Source organism: Pleurodeles waltl, chromosome 9, assembly GCF_031143425.1.
Source record: "Pleurodeles waltl isolate 20211129_DDA chromosome 9, aPleWal1.hap1.20221129, whole genome shotgun sequence".
Lineage (NCBI taxonomy): Eukaryota > Metazoa > Chordata > Amphibia > Caudata > Salamandridae > Pleurodeles > Pleurodeles waltl.
Window position 1 is genome coordinate 1046825966 of NC_090448.1, and position 16828 is coordinate 1046842793.

At 42.4% G+C, this 16828-nt stretch overlaps 1 protein-coding gene across 7 annotated transcripts in view; it reads right to left on the reverse strand.

Annotated features, from left to right (window-relative positions):
* GNG2 (G protein subunit gamma 2) overlaps positions 1-16828 on the reverse strand; it is a 237304-nt gene that overhangs the window by 34614 nt on the left and 185862 nt on the right. For 4 of the 7 annotated variants that reach the window (XM_069208637.1, XM_069208636.1, XM_069208638.1 and 1 more), the window contains one exon: positions 14592-14700. The exons of the other annotated variants lie outside the window; for them this stretch is intronic. The gene's annotated coding sequence lies outside the window, so the exon portion shown is untranslated. The remainder of the gene's footprint in view (positions 1-14591; positions 14701-16828) is intronic. 7 annotated transcript variants of the gene reach the window in all.

The following is a 16828-nucleotide window of genomic DNA, read 5'->3' on the forward strand; positions in this document are numbered from 1 at the left end:
GCTACTTTGTTGCCTCTTCCAGAAGAGAGAGATGTCTCTGAACAGCATGATTGTTTTCTCCGTACTGAAGAAGAGACTAAGGGTAGAATTGACCTAAAAGACACGCCATTAGTGAATCCAGATGGAACACTATGGGTAGATGGTTCTTGTTTCAAGCTCCCGAATGGAGATACAGTTTCAGCCTACGCTATTACCACTTTGCATACGATTGTGGAGACAGCACGCATTAGACATAATTCAGCTCAGGCAGCTGAATTGATAGCCTTAACTAGAGCGTGTGTGTTATCCAAAGGAAAAAGAGTAAACGTGTACACTGATAGCCAATACGCTTTTGGTGTAGCGTTTAACTTTGGGCGTTTATGGAAGGAAAGAGGATTCTTTACTTCCCATGGTACTAAGATACAACATGGTCAATTAGTGACTGAACTTCTTGAGTCACTTACAATGCCTACTCAGATAGCAATCGTGAAGTGTAGTGCACACAAAAAGATTGTGGACGATGTTGGTCGAGGAAATGCATTTGCAGATGAGGTAGCGAAAAAGACAGCCAGAGACAACACAAGTCGAATGTATGTTGTAGGTCCCGCAAACTGCGTAAGAGAAAAGGGAATGTGTGAAGATACAGTAGAGAGTGTGAAATCAATTCAAGGAGAGGCTACGGAGAATGAGTTGAGAAAGTGGAAGGAAAGTACAGGAATGTTAGATGAGATGGGATGTTGGGTTGAATTATCAGAACATCAACGTTGGCTGTTACCAGATGCTTATGTACTACCTGTAGTTACTATGGCACATGGTCCAGCTCACCTAAGTGCAAAAGGAATATGTAAACTTCTGGCTCCAGTGTGGCAAAATGAGGGGATCCCAAAGTGTGCAAATAATGTAGTAAAACATTGTATTGTTTGCTTGATGTACAATCCGGGAAAGGGAACCCCAACTCCAGCAGGTCATTTTGCTCCTCCAACATATCCATTTGAGGTGTTGCAGATCGATTATATTCACATGGAACGATGCAACAATCTCAAATATGTTCTGGTAGTAGTATGTGCTTTTTCTAGATGGGTAGAAGCCTACCCTCTGAAGGACAATACTGCTTTATCAACTGCCAAAATACTTTTGAAAGAATTCTTCCCTAGGTTTGGTTTGCCGCGCATTGTCTGGAGTGACAATGGGAGCGAATTTGTGGGTCAAGTCATGCAAAAAGTTTGTGCAGGTCTTGGCATAAAACAGAAGTTCCACGCGGCGAATCACCCACAGTCGGCTGGTTTAGTAGAATGCTACAATGGAACCTTGAAGCTTAAAATTGCTAAGGTGCAAGCTAGCACAGGACTTAATTGGCCTGATGCTTTACCATTGGCTCTTCTGTCCACCAGAACAGCAGTACACTCTCGTTTGGGGCTTAGCCCTTACGAAGTGATATTTGGTCGCCCAGCTAATGTATGGGGAGTTCCTCGCCCTAAGAAATACTCAGACTTGCCATACCCGATGTTGATTGACTACTTGCATGACCTTACAACTAAATTGCGTGTTCTTCATCAACAGGTTCAGAGTGCTCTACCAGAGGCTTCTACAGACCCAGGTCATTCCATCCGACCAGGTGACTGGGTCTGCACGAAAAATTTCCAACGACAGAGAAATTTGGAGCCCAGATGGAGAGAGCCACGCCTGGTTCTTTTGACCACAAGAACAGCAGTTAAAGTCGAAGGAAAGAAAAACTGGGTGCATGCCTTGCACTGCAAGAAAGTGCCTTTGCCCTTGCCTTTCGATCAGTGGGTCCGTAGAGGCATCAGTGACTCTGAAAGTGAGAAAGTTCCGCAATTTGTACCATTCAGTGATGCGCGTCTAATTGGAACACTTTCTGAGAAAGAGGACGACGACATCCTTCAAGAAGCAATACCATCGCATCGACGCTTGAACACGACAAATCCAGGAACATTGTTTCAAAACCAGACTGCCTCTGGACAAGAACGCTATAATTTGAGACCAAGACCAAAGAACTTGTAACTTTCTCTCCTATGTAGTACTCTATCCCGGTTGCAGGGTCACGGTAGGAGTCTTAGTTACGACCTGAGTAAGTGGCAATAGGCCTGCAGGACCTCACAGTGTCATAGGACGGTAGATAATCGTGACTACAGTGATTGAGGAAGATTGCCGTGAGCATCCACTTAGAAAGATGGAGGCTACATTAGATAAAAGAGAAAGTAAAAATGTAAAGAATAATTGTAAAGAAATATGTAGTCGTTGTAGTATTGCTCTATGCGTCATTATATTGTCGTGTATTCTTTTGGCATCTGTAAACTGGATCATTATTACTCTGCAGCAAAAAGTTGTCTCTTCTCCTACCTCTACATCTTCTTCTACTATCTCTCCGCACCTATTTCACACTCTTCCCCAGCATGAACTCATCAGAAGAACTGAATACTTTAACAATTCCTTCGTCCAGTTGTTACATCAACATCAGTTAGTGATCAATACAACTGACTGTTGGGTGTGTGGACTCATACCACATACGGTAGAAAAAGGAATGCCATATTTAGTTCTTCCATTCTCCTATGAAGGTTCCGCTTGGGCTTATTTTGTCATTTTCAATAATGCATATCAAAGTAAAATTAAACAACCTGTCAGTTCACATAGTGTTGGTTCAGATTTCAGTCATAGTTTATTGATAAAGGGAATGGTAGCTATGGCTAAAATCATGGAAAAAAGTGAAGCTTCCATAGATGAAAGAAAAGCATATACAAATTGGAACATAACTAATTACATTTCCAGCCTCAATGATAAGGTTAAGCAAGGAAAATCTCCTCCGATACGGGTCATACCCCAACAAGGAAATTTCTGTCTGCAAGTAAATGGTAGAACTCCAAACACCGGACAAAGAGAAAGTTTATGTTCCCATACATATGTTTATTCAGCCCTGAATTCACCGCTGTTAGTACCATCTCAAGGTACATACTTCGTTTGCCACGATAGGGCTTATACATGGTTGCCAGCTGATTTCTCTGGTACTTGTTATATAGCCTTTCTTCTTCCCCCTACATACACCGCTCCTGCGAACCATCATAAAAATAGATATGGCAGAGGGATTGTGGATTCGAAAGACACAGCAGGACAAGAGGGAGGAGATTTCCTCAAAGGATTTCTTCCCTTCTGGGGTCCAATGGCCAACAGCAGAAATATAAGGCAATTGGTTCGTGTCGTAGAAACCACCATAGACATCACTGTAGGAGCTTTAAGTAACATTACAGCTGAACTACAGGCTGATCGTCTTATGACCTTGCAGAACCGTGTTGCCTTAGACTTTGTTCTTGCGGATCGTGGTGGAGTATGCAAATTGATCGGATCAAGTTGCTGTATTTTCATACCTAATGACGCTCCAACAGTATACCAAGCTATCTCTAAGTTACACATAATCTCCGAGTCGATTCATCAGGACGAAGGAGATTGGTCCTTTTCAGAATGGTTTTGGGGATTACTGTCCAAATGGGGTTGGAAGGTATTGACATTCTTTGGAGTAATTTTAGCTTTTATATTCTCTTGTTGTCTTTGTATGCACTGCGGTCCTGCCGTCTGCAACCTATGTGCTACTGCATGTATTCCCAAACCCAAGTCACAAAGAACAGAGAATATCAAAATGATGGTACAGCAACAGCTTGATGACCTCATGGCCATAGACATCGACTCAGATTAACATGAGTTTGTGTATCTTGCCTGAGTTCTGGCAAAAGGAGGGTCTGAGGAAATTCGATTTTTAATACGATCGTATCGACCCGCCATTTTGTGGCCCGCCGCCATTTTATGTTGCCTTCACTCAGGCAGCACAGCGAACGAAGTCCATTCTGCCTTTTCTGCTTATTCTGCAACATGGTGTTCAAAACAGCCTTCTGCCTCTATCTTTACAAGGCTGGTATTAAGGTCTGACCGAGTACACTAATCCCTGTCTGGTTTTCTAATCCTTGTTTCAACTATCTGTAGGCTCACACTATTCTCCGCCGATCTTATCTTATCGTCTGGCCTTCGCTGTCCTTTGCTAGTATTCTCTCATTTCACAACTGTCCTCCAAACGCACACAAACTTATCGCACCACATGCAACTTCGTTGTGGATCGGTTAATGAATTAGTTCAAGGGAGGGGTGACAAACACAGCTGGAGGGGAGGCAACCTTAAGTCACTTGATACTTTGTTCTGTCTTGTTTTCCGACATTTCTATTGGCTCTGTTCTATCTTTACATTATTCTTACTGGCTCCTTTCTATGTGTTCTGGGAGTGTATGTAGTTAATAAATGTTTTTATACGGTATATAAGATTGTGCGCCACAAAGTAAAGTGGCAGTCTCCTGAGAACATACCTTGTGTACTTCTTGGACAACTGTACTAGCTGCAGCTAATAAAATCTGATCTTTTACGCCTGACAGAGTGTCCCGTGTCTCTGTTAGTTGAGGCAGGTGAATCCAAGGAGATTTCAGGCGTACCCTGCGCCGCCAGGCCCATAAGGTTCTGGTTCTTCAAGGGGTGGAGTGGAGCATAAGGGCACAGGTTAACCACCAACAAAGGTAGGAGGGCTGTGGGAGGACAGGGATTGAGGGTAAGCGACCTTCATGAATGAGTAAGTATATTGGATGCGGAATAGAGGCACCTGACAAATCCAACCTCCTCGATAAGGAAGAAGGAGGAGCAGGAGGAGGAGAGGAACAAGGTAGCAGCTTTTTTAATAACAAAGGCAATCATGGCTGTGCCTGCGGGTACAATAAGAAGTACCACTCTGCGTGGGTTCTGCCTACGGGATAACATATTCTCAAGGGTTGATAGGCATTTGCAGAATATCAGGGTCTCACAATGTCTGGGCTGCCCCTGGGAATGGGGAGCAAAGACTGGGCAAAAAGGTTCATGTACTGGGCTCTAGAAAGGGGGACCATACAGGCTGAAACTTGTGCATTGTATCTTGCAATTTGTAAATGATTTGCTCATATGAGGCCACTTTATACATCTTGACCAGCCATTCATCATGAGTGAATAGGTGCAGAGTTCGCCAAAGCATGCATATTTTGCCTGTGGTTCCAACCATGGTAATTGGTCTATATGTATGTCCACAGACGTCGGGCAGGATATTGGTATCATGGTATTGGTATCATGGATCAGGATCAGGTGGTATCAGGATATTGGTATTGGTATCATGTATATGATACCAGGGTATTGGTATCATTAGCTTCATAGGCAAGGAGATGGCAAAACCAGTGCTGTGTTTAGGGTTTGTCGGACATAGGACCACAAAAAATTGTATCTTGGGGCAGTCTTACAGTCTGCCTTAGAGCATCTCCAGCAGTTCAAGTGATCAAGAAGTCTAGCAGCTGCTAGCTTGTGTGTTGTCCAGTATCAGTCTTGTGAAGTTTTGAAGACAAATCTTCATTCTGGCCTCACTTGTTCCTTTATCAAAGACCATCAATGTTTCCACTCATTCATGTTCCTTATAGTCTTTCCATACCTGTTGCTGCAATTGATCTGCAACTGGGAGGAAAGAGGTTTTAAGTCAAAGTGATACACCAGCAGGTTATAAAAGCCGAACAGGACCCCTCTTTGTAGCCCCCAGTTTTGCAGATCTTGTACAGTTGGTGAGTTTTGAATGACCCAGGGTTTAATCCTCAGGATACTGCAGAGCCAGTGTTTGAATTGTAAGTAGTGCCACTCTTGAACCACGGGCAAGTGGAATTTATCCCTACTGTTGGTAAGCATTTTCAGGTCCCCTGCCGAGAGAAGGTGAATAATGATAAGAATCACAGCTTTTTCCACATTTCACAGGTGATATAGCTCCTCACCCTAGATCTGTGGCTCTACTGTCCCATTGGGGTGCCTTTGTGTGTATCCTGGAGTTGCAGCCTAGCAATCTGTGAGCAGGATTCCAGGTACCAAGACTGTTTTGTATAGTAGGGTATGTAGTGGATATTGTTGGTGATGTAACTCGATAACACATCTGTTTGTCTTCACCACTATGTGCCAGGGACCTTTCTAAGTGACCCCAAAGAGGGGTATCAAGACTCCTGTGTCACATTAATGAAGCTGTGAGATATGTAAGGTGATGTGATAGTGTTCAATGCATGGTAAGCTGAAACCCCACTGTGTTTATCGGCTATCAACTTGAAAAGTTTCAGCCTGGGCTTCATATCCCCCGAGATTACGTTTTTAATGTCTTTGTCGATACACCGGAGCACTGAGGTTCTCACTAACCTCAGCAGCATGCCAAGGACACACGTGAAGCAGGGGGCCACTACCATTTTGGCAGTTTGGCTTTAGGGATAGGTTAAGCTGATCCTACTTCACATAGTCAATTCTAGTTTTGGCAATGAGTGGCTTCAGGTTGTCAGCAACCATTCTCTCAAGCCCACAGTTAATCAGTATCCCCAGATAGTTGAGGCATTTGCTTTTCCATTGAAACTGGTATTCCCTGATTGTTCTCTTAGTGGTGATATGCGTCATGGGCAGTGCTTCATTTTTCTTCCAGTTGATTTTACAACCTGAGATACTACAAAAGGTTGTGATAATGGTCATGAATGCTGAAGAGACCTATGGAGATCGGTGAGGATAAATAATACGTAGTCTGCATAATGTAGTATTTTAGTATGGCCAACTCGGGGGTCCCTTCACCTGTCATCAGAGAATATTGTGGCATTGCTCCTGCAGAAGCTCCCTTGTAAGTAACAATATTTACAATGTAATGGGTCTCGTGTGTGTTCAAGTTAGAGCTATTAGCATTATAAATTCCTAACTGGACTTTTCTTGCCTCATAAATTGAAAATGAAAAGTAAAATGGTTGACAGAAGCAAGTCAATTCAAAGCGCCACGATCACTGTGAGCGCGATAGTTATTGGCTTCTTACGCGAATGTCCAGAAAGGATAACGGCTGGGATAAAAGGCAAACCCAAAACCAGAGGAGGGGCTTCACACGCTGCAAAAGGAGGAAGCGTGATGTAGTGTGATGGTCAACAAATATGTTCACTTAGTGAAATCGCCTGGGAGGGGACTCAGCACACAAAGGAGGGACAGTTCACAAAATGCACCAATAAAAATGAAGCATTTCAGGCAAGCACAACAAAGAATGAATAGTAAGGGTGGGACTGGCTAAAAGCCCACAGAGCGATTACAACAGGCCAGAGGGCTTGTGCGCTGGACCCTAAAAAGAGCAACAGGGACAGAGGGCAGCCCTGGTGGGTGCGTCGGTGCAGGGCCGGCTTTAGGGCGGTGCGAGCACCAGGTGCTGACCTGGATTGGGGGCGTTGACCTCAGGGGGGCGCTGTGTTTAGCAATGTCTTTCAAAACTTGCAATTTAAAAGCACCAACTGAAATGTTCCTTGTGCGTCCAGCCTTCAGGAAACAAGTGTCAAGAAACCTCTTGTAATTAAGGTTCCTGCTAGGGAGAGAGATGGAAGTTTTGTCTAAGGGCAGCTTTGACTCACCATAAAGTAGCAGAGAGGGTTAATATGCCTGCTGCAAAGAACAGAACTATATTTTATCTGTATAGCTGAGTGGATTAGTAAAGCCAGCATTTACAAGTGTCTCAAAACAAATGAATGTATGTGAAAAGGGGGCTATGGAGGGATGAGGGGCACATTTTCTGGGTGCTAGTGAGCGAATCCCAGGAGGTGGTCATGGGAGAGGGGCGCCAAAAAAGACTGTGGCACAGGGCGCCACCAGCGCTAAAGCCGGCCCTGCGTTGATGTACTGGAAAGGATCAGAGAGAAAACCTCCACAGTTAAATTATTTTTTCAGTTCTGTCCCCTGGCTTGCTGAAACGAATTTGTCTACTCTGTCAGTCTTCGAAGTAAAATGGCGTCTTGGACAAACGGAGGCTTCCTGAGCGCGTGCCTTTCTCATGTTAGTGTTTCCCTTCCCCCAGCCTCCATGATTTTTTCTGGAAAGCCACCTCTTGGATCGATGATCATTCTGCACTAATGGAGATTAATAGCATTTATTTAATTGTTTTGTGTGTTGCTATAGTTTTGAACTATTGAGGAATGCTAAAATACAAGACTCCTTTTAAACGATCATTCCATGAAGCTCATGCGTTGGGGGCGAAGATTCGTTGCAGGCTGTCAGCAGATACGTGCTTGTGTATAGACGGTCATCTCCATGGCAACCACAGCCTGGCAAAAAACGACCCCGCTGGTGCCGCTGTGAAATTAAATGGCTATTTTTAGAACGTTGTTTTACTTTAGGGTTTACATGAGCAGTTGTGGGGGGTGGATCCCACAGTGGTAATGGTCACTAGCCAACCTAGAGGAGCCTGATGTGTATAGAAAATGATTCTTAATGTCAGCAATGTTCTACATTAGCAGTGCTCCCTGCAGGGTTTTAAATATGGGGGGAAAGGAATAACAAGAGAACAACAGGATGCGAGATAATACGAACAATTTCCCGCCTTAACTTTCAGGTAGATCACAATTTTCTTTTACATTTCTAAATCCTCGTAAGTATTCGACGTAAATCTGAGTCTTGTCTTATTATTATTTAACACTCTGAGTAACCAGGAAAACCATGTTTTCCTTCATTTCTATTTATGGCATTAGACCCACAGCTATTAATGACTGCAGATGTCTTCTAAGCCGTGTCAGGAAGATTTCTGCAGCGGTAATCTTTTATTTTTGAAAAACAAATGTGCATGCTAAACAGCCCTTTAGGTGAAAGGTATGTCATCACACATTGATTCATAAACATTTCATGTTAATATAGAATATATAAGATACGCTCTCTCACTGCCATTTTAACATTCGTTAATATTCACGAGCTAGGAATTTGCCTGCGAATGTATATTTTATACTTCTAGGGGAAATATAGCGCCCCGTGCTGGTAGGGTACGCTGGTTTAATGCAACACTGGCCCTGTCGTTACATTACAGTAGATGGTCTCACTGCTGCGCTATAATGCACACAATTAACTGATTATAAGTAGGAGTAACGCCTGGAAAGAGTTCGTCCAAGTGTTTTAGATAGGAAACAGTAGATGGCAGTAGAGATCAATGTTGCAAAGTATGAACCACTCATAACATGGAAAGAGACTGGACTCGGATGAAGTACAAGAGAATGGGGTGAAGGGTGTTCCTTCCCCAGAGGTCTATCTCATCACATTCTCTTATTAGTGAGGTTGTAAACTGAATGAGGTATACAATCCAGGGTGTTTGAGAACTTACTGATAGCACTGTTCTTCTCTGGAGTGGCCCTCACTACCACCCTCACTCTTCTGTTGTAAAGGTTGCCATGCTCTGCAACAGCCCTGGTAATGGCAACAAAAATGGAATGTCAACAATCAGACTCATTACTTGTGCCATGTGAGAGTTTCCTTCCTGTCACCGCTACAGTTCAATATTTACATGCTGCTGAGGGCGAATGAGATCCAGGGGCATCCCCTGCAATTCCAACTGTGCAATGAAGAACCACAGAGCCACATCCTGTTAGGAGACTCTCAAAAGCAACATGAAGCAGCCTCAAACTGGCCAAGGCACATCTACTTTAGAATGAGAGCGAGAACAGCCTTCACTCATAATGCTTGGAAGGGTGCTTCCGTAACTCCATCCGGAGCACAGCATCGAATTTACAAGTGATCTGGTGCTATCAAGCCTTGACAATTGTATTTTCATTAACTTCTGGACCCCAAAAAAGGATATGAGGAAAAGCCAAAGGATTTAAACTCAAGCAGTAAGGCCTTCGTCTAAGGAAGTTTGGCAACATGATGCCAGCGCTGAAGGAACTCTACTGCACCAGGTAGATCAAAGGATTTAATTCACCATGCATGCCATGTGCAAATGATTATGGCCTTATTATCCTAAAATATTGACCCAGCATTGCAACCCCTGATGGAATCTTTGGCTCAGCCAACCCAAACACAAGAGAAAGAAACGCACAAAAAACTGACAGGTTTCAGAACATACACATTTTAATAAGTCTTATAATTCACAATTAAGCAGCAAGTGAACTATTACAACCCAACGGAAGCCAGGCTCCTCGTTCCATGCGAGCTCAGTTGGAATCCATAAGAGTTTATTTTACATCTACAAATTGCATCTTCCTATCAACCAACTTGGAATCGTGGACTATGTGTTAATTTTAACAATCAGGTAAGTTTAATATCCCTAATGATGAGTCAATAGGTCGTGATCTGTTTTATTGCCATTTTTTGAATGTCGGGGCCACTAGTGTTTGGAGTCAAAGCTCTTTAACAATGCGCCATTCAAAGGGTGCCTATTATACGCATTCTCCTTCACAAAGCCAAACTAGAAGCACTCTAAAACGTCTCCTGGTTTAACAAACTAAATTAACAACACATTTTGGTGGAAAATCAACTAATTCCCTCCCTCTACATTGATTCCGTGGGATTTCTATTTAGAAGACCGGGATAAGAGTAATCTGTGCCAAGCTGAACCTCTTATTGACCCAGGACCCCTTTCGGTACTCACAAAGATGAACAGGAGCCCTGTAAAGAAAAAGTGAGTTGAACGGATTGAGGGATGCTGTTGATGCAGATGACCCAGTTTTAGAATCAGTCCTGGGGGGCAGCACATATACTTATGGATACATAAATATAGATCCTGGGTTCTGTAAGGGAGGTTAGAAGTAAAGGAAGCTAAGTGGTTTTTATGGTTCAGGGTTAGGCAGTGGTAAAAGAAGATAAGTATTTTTAGGTTTAAAGGGTAGATAAATGTAAAGGGAGGCAAGGGATTTTAGGGTTCAAGTGTGGATAGCGGTAAAGCGAGGTGAGGAGTTTTTAAGGTTCAGGGGTGGAATGAGATAAAGGGAGATAAGAGTTCGGATTAGGGGATGGTAGAGGTAAAGGGAGTTAAATATGCATATGTGTGTGGATATGTCGTCCACGTCAGCTCCTCCCTGGAAAAGTTTGGGTGATCTGTCAAGCAGGGGATGAGAAAAAATTGAGTCCCAATACGCATTTCCCCCATACAATTTCCTACAGGAATTTAAGCTACAGCTGAATGAAAATACACCACATTTACCAGAAAGCTAGATTTGAGCCAGAAAGTATGCTGCATGTGTGTTGGTGTAAATCTGTGACTTTTGAGCAATTTAAGTTCACAATTCATAGATATGGAGCAATGCTGTACTACCACAGTACTACCAGTGAGTTCTGTGGTTCCACAAGCGCAAAGCATGTGATCTCATTGGCCGGCTACAACATGAAGAGAATGTTGTGGTTGCCATTTTAGGAGTAAGAAGTTTTTGTGCCCTCAAAAACAAAATACTGCAGTAGCACTGTGGCACTCAGAGCGACCTCCATTTATTTTAGCATGGGTAACACAGTTTTGCAGGGCTGCAAAATGACCACAAGCACCAAACACACCTAGCACCCAGACACACACAGCTTCACCTACACATTCAACGCTTCTCCCCACCATGTACACATATATATGTCTTAGAGGTTCACTGAAAAAAAGTGAAAGTGAAGGTATAATAAAATATCTTAATTTTCTATTTTTTTAAAACCTCAGAAATTCAAGAGATGTTATGGTTGGGTGAAAAACACTGATATTCATCAGTTGAAGTTAACTGAAGTAACTATAATTTGCACACTCACCATGCACTGCTGATAACCTCACATTTACTCACGATACATTAAATGAAATAATTGATAAAATCACTGATGACATTTGAAATGACAACATTAATGACTGTTCAAGGCCACATTATCACTGTGCTATTAACTGATCACAAAGTTGTCCCTGAAAAATGTGATGGTTGAGAGTTTTTCAAAATAAGTCTACAATGGTTACACTATAAAATAACAGCGTGGCTATGGAATATCCTGGTGGAACTTCTATGAGAAACCTAGGGGCCTGATAACGAGTCTGGAGGTCCTGCGACCACCGGACTCGGAGTGGCGGTAGGACAACCACCAAAGCAGCGGTCCGGCCTCCACATTATGACCGAGGCGAAGCCGCCACACCTCGACCGCCAGCACAGCTTGGCGGTGCAGGTGTTCTTAATCTGCTGGGGATTATGAGTCCACTCTCCGCCACCTTTTGCATGGCAGTTCCACAGCCATGCAAAGGCTGGCGGACACAGGGTACCGGGGGTCTCACGGGGGCCACTGCACTGCCCATGCACTTGGCATGGGCAGTGCAGGGGCCCCCATGGACAGCACAGTTCACAGGCAGTGAAAAGCACGACTGGTGCTATCGCACCCGAAGCACCGCAACATTTCCGCCAGCTCGATTACGAGCCGGCGTCAATGTTGTGGCCTGTTTCCTGCTGGGCCAGTGAGCAGAAAACCCGAGTGGTGGTTTTCTGGCTCCATCACCCGCCAAACTCATAATGAGGGCCCTAGTCTTGTATGTGAGCCTTCTTTGCCAAAAATTGACAGTTTTACCTCTTTGTGCAAAGTGCAGTACCACTTCTTAGAGAGTTAGTGAATTAGTCACAGACTTCTAAGTTTGCAGTAAGGGTGGGTAAAACTGTGTAATTGTAATTGTTTCCAGCAAAATGGAATTTCATGATAATTTTGGAAAAGTATGCAAAATTACACTTTTAGAGTTAAGTGTAGTTTGCCGGTATCTTGCTTAAAGCATATAAGAGGCACATTAGATATTGGCAGGAACTAGGTTCAAGCAGAAACAGTCTGCCTTTTGGCTAAGTTTGAACTATAAAAACAACATAAACATATATACATGCAAAGCACTGGTCAGACTTGCAAAAGGCCTTCATCATGTTGATAAAATACATAACAGCTCTTTTAACATATAACATGTACACGGCTCTTTCCACTACTGAACCTAGATGCAGAAAGATTGACTAAGGTGAAAAGGTGAAACTACCTTGATGAGAAACTTAATATTGGTCAGGAGAGCAACCCTATATTTGTGAATCTGAGTAAATGCTTCTTGCAAGTTGAGTGCTTGCCTCTCGCTAATGCTTCTGAGGGATGTTATGACCACTAGGAAGGCCACTCTCCAGTAAAGGAACTGTAGGAGGCATGAGTGTAGAGGTTCAAAGGGTTGCCTCACGTTCCACAGAAGGACAGGAGGTGCACTGGGAGGTATGACCCTCTTAAGGTCATCTATGAAAGCCTTGACAATTAGGATCCTAAAGAGGGATTAATTTTCTCTGTTTTGCATGTAAGCTGCTAGGGCAACTTGATCTAGACATACTGGTGTATAGATGAAGCCTGCCTGCTCCAGATGTAAGGGCTAGCAGACAACGTCCTGGATGTTAGCCCTTAAGCAGTTCAGCAGAAGTAGTGTGATGGAGAGTCACTGAGAAGCAGACTGTTCTTCCAAAACATGCGTCAAAATGGAACCTTGCAGGCCCAAAAAATGTTTAAAGAGCACAGCAGACTCAGGGACCTCTCAATGTACGTTTGCAGAAAAAAACATTCTAAGATAAAATTGGTGCCTTTATGCATTGTGTACCAATGAAGGAGTCACAGCATATTTAGTCACTCAAAATAATTCTTTGAAGAAAAAAAATTGCAAGCGTCCGAGACCAATAGTAGATGGCTGGACTATACAGAGCATATGTAGCTTTCGCCACACATGTTACAAACATTTATTTCCCATTTCTTGTGTGGTTAGGTTTTGATGTGCCCCATGTGCTGTATCCTGAGGTGTTTCATCAGGCTCCAATAAGCTTGATAGGGAGAGAAAAGCCACTCAAAATTGGGACTACTATGAGAGATTGAAGGGAAGTAGGACCCTTGCTGACAATGAAAAAGACAAGTAGCGATCAGTTGGATTTGAAAGGCAGACCTGAGAGCAGTTCAAATTACCAACCAAGCAAAAGAGGGGTGGTGCCCCCTATCCTTAACCATGACCCTTTAGAGAGAGTTGTATATCTGGCAACAGGGATTTTATAATTCTGGACTATATTTATTACCACTGGGATAATCTTTCTCCTGGTTCAATATGAGATAATTTAGAAGTATCTCTGACATATATAAGTGGCCATACCAGAAACGTGAGGAATGCTTTGACAACAGTTTGAATTTGTGGTTTCTAAGCCATTTGTATCCAGTTCAGATGTTTCTCTATATTTCCCTGATAACACTCACCCTTAAATAGAGGGTTAAAGACAAAGGAAAAAAGTGAATCAGTGCTGGAGAGTTATTAATCCAAAGGAATGCACCAAATGCCCGGATTTGGCCTCTTCTATGCCAGGAAATACCTAAGCACCTTGAGAGAAGATGAAGTTGAGCCAACCTACTTCAATCTTAATTTGAACTCGGTGGTTAGAATTATGAAAATCTGTGGAAATATCCCTATTCCTACAGTATATAGATCTTGTAGAGCTTCAGACTCACGTATTTTTAGAAACCTAGGGACATATTTATGAGCCCTGTGCCCCACTGGAGCCTCACCTTTAGTGACACTCCGGTAGCACAGACTACAAAATCATATCTATGAAACCATGCAAAGCCACTTTGCGTGGCTTTTAATGGCCGTATAGACATGGAATAAGGCAAGGCAGCGGAAATCGCTGTGTAGACTTACTCTGCTCAAAGTTATTGCTTCCCCTAAAGACATCTGATAAATATGCAGGAAATAGCATGCAGAAAATAGCATACTGCATTAACAGTTCGTTTCATTTCAATTGCGGATATTGCACAAACCTCTTTCGTTGAATGATTACTTCAAAAGAAGCTCAATGTGGCATCCAACGATTTCACTAAAGATATTTTCTGTTTGCCCAAAGCAGGTGATCCAGTAATTGACGAAGTTCTAAAAACAAAAGTCACAAAAAGTTGTTTAAAATCCCTTCTGTGCAATGCCTATTGTGAAAACACATTTTAATTGTGCCTGGTTTCTCCAGACACAAGGCTAACTCTAATGGCCTGGTGCAAGATCCCACCATGAACTAACACTCTAACAGGGACACTGCACTCTTAATCTAGGCTTAAATAGTTTGTACTCAGGGGTGTGGATATTCCTCTTATTGTGTGTGAGGGACACTGGGCACTGTTGACCATTCTGTTTCAATGGAATGCGTGCAGTCACATGAAAAGCTGTCAGTTTCAGATAGTCAATTGACTAACATACATCTCTGTTTCTATACCACAAATAATTACATTGCCTTTTCTGTATCGGATGAATGCATTTGCTGGTAGCAGCTAAACTCCCCACTTTTATTTAACTAACAATGATGAAATAACACAGGTTTGCCAACCAGAATTGACATAGAAATTTCTGTCTGAACTACACAGATAAAAGTCTTTATTTAAAAATATTTTTCTGAAAAATACAAAAAGAAAATTATCCAAAAGACACCTGATTTGAGAATGTAAATAGCGCCCTGGTCTAAGAGATCAGTTGTGTGATTTTTATAACCTAGTGTTTGTTCATTTGAACCTGAACATAATAGGCCAACTTTGTGTACATAATCTTCCCTGCAGGGGCACTTATTATACTGTGTGTTTTGTAAATCAGCACTGGTAAGGTAAGCCTGCTTCATAGAAAGACAAATTAATCACAGATAAATAAAGGTGCACCCAGGTAAACTAAGGTCACAGCTTCTAACAAACCTACAAATGCCTGCACAGACTTAGTCACTAGGCACCAGCGAAACACTATCATTCAAATGGTTGTGACTAGGTCTTGCTGAGTTTATTTGATTTTTTCATCACTGTTTGAAATGATGAGTTATCAGGTCTCACTGGATGGACCAAGATTTATTTTCCTTTTACATGTTCCCAGAAAGGAAATCTTAAGTGAGCAGCTTTGTCATCTACACTCAAAACACTTTTCTCTGTAGTCCCAAAGAATGGCAATTTACCCATGTTTTCAAATGGTTTGATGCAATGGTAGCTCGCTAGCTCGCTAGCCCTGGCGCATCCATGCACTATTAGATATTAACTCTATTCACCAGTACATCAGTACTACTGATGGACTACAGAAATTACGAAACCCTCTTGTGAACGATTTTCAAATTAGACTCAGCTATATTAGTGGCATCGCCACTTAGGCTTGGGCTAGTCACTTGTCTTTTAAATAGTATTCATTCAAAATATTAGCTAAATTAGCTTTTTATGGGAGTGTTGTTTAAAGAACCTTCCGTAGATAAGGACAATAAGGTTACTATTGCATCTGTTAGTTGGCCGACAATGAAATGCGAGCACTATAACATCTCTTCATTATTCATAGTCTGAGAGGAATTCTGTCTCTTGTGCCAAGAGTAAGGTCTACATCCAAACTGTCAAGAGACCAGGCAAACATTAACAAGAAATGTCTCACAATGGAATTATTATATTCACAATCTCTTCAGTAATCAAATGTAGACCTTGTGCAGTCTTGGGTTGAGAAGAAACTAAAATATCCACTTTGGAAAAATGTAAAAGATCCCATTAAATAAACTGTGGGTTACAAACATAATCTGAATTATATTCTAGTTCTTTTCTAACTCCACTCTATTTTTGGCCTATCACATTTTTCTATCTCCACATAAAGGTATATCATTTTGGAGTGCATGATGGCCCTTTGCCTATTGGTAGAGGTTTAGGTTTAGAGCACAGTTTTGCTCTTGTCTTAGTGCTACTAAATGAACCACAGGACTTTGAAAATGGTATGTAAATGGTTCTCACGGCACTCATGCCATTACCCCACCTGCAAACTCGACTGGTTGATAGCGTCATGAAGTGAAACACAAAATTTGTGCATATGTCATCATGCCATACACATGAAAAGTGTGCATCCATGCCGCCAGCAGCAACACATGCCATGTTTTAATCCTTAGTTGCTGCTGAAATCACACAATGTATGTATGCTTTAGCCTCACTGCATTAGCTGCAACTCTCTTTCCCTTGAATTTCCAACCATCTTACTGTCCTACCATTACCTGAAGGAGATAGCTCAC